General features: G+C 29.2%; 1 long non-coding RNA gene across 1 annotated transcript; it reads right to left on the bottom strand.

Annotated features, from left to right (window-relative positions):
• Positions 1-751: 751 nt before the first annotated feature.
• On the bottom strand, positions 752-1,758 carry LOC129877021 (uncharacterized). Its single transcript, XR_008763455.1, has 2 exons — positions 1,610-1,758; positions 752-1,165 (listed from the first exon to the last, which is right to left on the bottom strand). It is a non-coding gene; the product is annotated as an uncharacterized LOC129877021 (long non-coding RNA).
• Positions 1,759-3,266: the final 1,508 nt, after the last annotated feature.

The following is a 3,266-nucleotide window of genomic DNA, read 5'->3' as shown; positions in this document are numbered from 1 at the left end:
CTTATAAAGCATGAGGTAACAACTATCCTTCGGGGTGACCCACTGATTTGAGCTTGAGACTTTCATGTTGGAGGTCTCAAGTTCGAAACCCTTTACTAGCAAAAGTAAGAAATTTGCCTTGTGGGTCGAACTCGTCGCACCAGGCAAAATGACCACCTCCTGAAGTCATCTTCTTCTTCACTTGAATGAAGCGGATAGTTAAAGAATGAGAATGGAAAGTAGCGCCGCATAAATGGCAAGCGCGTAACCATAAATTTTCCGTCTTTCCTTTCCCTTAATTTCTAGACAGCGGATCAAAATGTGAATCTATCTAAAAATGAATGAATCTTGGGAATAAACACGAACTTAAGAGCTAAATTAAGCTTAAGCTTGATCTATAATCGTTCCGGATTGAAATACAAAACGTCCAAAGACTTCTATACTAGTTGAATTGTACACTCACAATTTTATGTTAACATATTGTTAGACCTTCATGAGCCTCTCTTTCCCCACCCCTACTCCCTTAAGCTAGCTTTCAATCAATATCTTTACATGGGAACATGTTTCATGTCAAAAATTAAATTCCATTCATTTTTATTTGATTGTCCTATTTTAACTTGACACAAAATTTAGATTAAAAAGTAAGAAATACTTTTGAATCTTGTGGATTGTGGTTTTAAATTAAAAATATGTAGAATATATCAAAATATCATTTAATCTTTGTGATCTTAAACATGTCGCGTGGAAAGTTGAAACTAACGAGAAAAATAGGACAAACAAAATGATAAAGTTCCATTAAAATTTCAAAGTACAAATACTAGAAGAACATTTGTAGGCCAACACAACCCATCTTGACATTGCATTCGACATTATGATATTCCTGATCTAGCTAGTTAGAACCAGAACTTAATTAGTCGTTTTGCTTATTTTTTCAATTAAAAAAAAAAACCACACATAATTGATGATATTGTGTTGGCATAAAATATATGGTATTGTTAGCCACAACCATAGGTATGATGAATAACATCATAGTAACAATATTTGCAATATCTATCATAACAATCACTGTTCTGTCGACAATATCCACCGCAACCACTCTGCAAGCTTTGCCCAACTAATTTTGATTTCAGTTCTGATAAGTCTCTCACACCAACTACTTTCACTTTTGGAGAATGAGCCAAGTACACTATAATCCATTAAAAAATATCTTGTGGTCAAAATCAATATATGTGTAAAACATTATACATATATTTATAATGTACTATTAAAATGATATTTTTTAAATTTTGTGGCCATAAATATAGCATGTGAAATATTGACATAGACAGAGTCAGGATTTTGATCTTTATGAGTTCTATATGAGTTCTAGGTTCTAAGATAGCAATATCATGTATCAGTAATTGGATTCCACATTCATTTTTATTAATACAAATACAATGTTTAAACTAATTAAATTGTTGAATTCGACCGAATTCATCCATTATCTTCTAGTTCTGCCTCTGGATATTGAAATAAAAAAGCTATTAAATAAATTTTAGAAAAAAGAAATATTCTTTTTTATAACAGACAAAATACGAAGATAAGACACATACATTAAAAAGAGAGTGAGATGTTAAGAAAAGTCATTTACCAGATATCACCAAAAGCGCAACAGTGAAATAGTAAGCATAATTGCGAGCCATGAGAACAATACTATGTGTTATGAAAGGATTACTATGTGTTATTATTGCAGTGCAATATTTTTGCTTCATGAAGGGCCATGAATTTATAGGCCTCTCTCCAAATACTTCTCCCTAAAATCTAATTACAACTTGTCTTAAACTAAATTAGTTTTACCAAGTTGAATCAATTTTATTAAAGAACTCTAGATGATAATGCAAAGAAAAGACAGAAAAAAGCAAAAGTCAAAAAAGGAAGGAAAAATGGAAAAACAGCAAGTCAAAAAGGGAGGAAAGGAAAAGACAAGCAAGCAGGAATTGTTGAAAAACAATTGCAAAGAAGAAAGGAAAGAGCTTATTCTATCCGTTTTGAAAATGTGTAAAATTCCTTTTATGTATTTTGAAAATGCGTAAAAAAAAAAATTACGCATTTTAAAGACGCGTAAAATTCTTTTTATGCGTTTTCATTCTCCTATAAATAAAGGGTCTTTTGCCCTCATTTAGATCATCCCAGAAAGAGAAAGTAAGAATACAAAGAGAGTTATACACCAAGATAAATATTTTAGTCTTGAGTGTCCTCTTAATTAGTAGTTATTCCTTTTACGAGAGAGAAGTATTAATTGTTGTTTTCTCCTTGTATTTAAGAGCAGTGTACTCCATATTTTAATAGTGAGATCCTTCTACCCCGTGGTTTTTCCCTTCTATCTGTTAGAGGGGTTTCCACGTAAAATTCTCGTGTCCAATTTATTTTCATATTTATTATCATATTAAACTTTAGTTATGGTGCTTCCTCCGACAGGAGATAAGCACCTCCTTAATTAGTAGAGATTCCCCAAACTAATGGCATGTTAATTAGTTACTGTGGGGATAATATACAGATTTTGATTCACCTTCCGTCTATGCTTTAAAAAGTAAACTTCGCCCTTCAATTTTGAACAATATACATTCTATCAATATCAAATGATTTTCTAAAATGTGTTCATTCATCAAACTCCGTCCTTCAATTTTGAACCATAATAGACATTTTATCAATGTCAATTGATTTTTTTAAAATATTCATTCTACCCTAATATCATCAATCTTTATTTATTTATTTTACTTCTTTAAGATTATGATATATTTTTTAGGAAAATCTATGAAATAAATTTATCTATAGAAAAATAAATATTATTTTCAAGATGAATGAAAGTGAGAGATGATAAATGAGTATATAAACTAATAATATTCTATATAAAAATAAATGAGCATAATAAGATTATTTTATTTTATTAATAATATAAAACTCTGATATCTAACTTAAACAAGTGAAATAACAGAAAGTCACAACTTTATAAACATATTTGAATATAGGTAATATAAAAATAATTAATAAAAATAGAGGTATATTTTATAATAAATATCTAAAGTTTTATTTATTGATATGCTAAATAATTTTTTTTAAAAATATTTCATTAATGATAATCAAAATTCGTTTATCGATATAGATAATAGAAAATAAGAGAGAAGTGAAACTCAAATATACACATATGCATGCACACACATCTATATATATATTTAATGCATGTAATATTAAAATAACAATCATAAAAAATAGCATAAACGGTGATTGAAAGAAAGTGGGGGGAAGTT

This window comes from Solanum dulcamara, chromosome 12 (genome assembly GCF_947179165.1).
Source record: "Solanum dulcamara chromosome 12, daSolDulc1.2, whole genome shotgun sequence".
In the NCBI taxonomy this organism is placed as follows: domain Eukaryota; kingdom Viridiplantae; phylum Streptophyta; class Magnoliopsida; order Solanales; family Solanaceae; genus Solanum; species Solanum dulcamara.
This window is presented reverse-complemented; position numbering and strand designations above follow the sequence as displayed.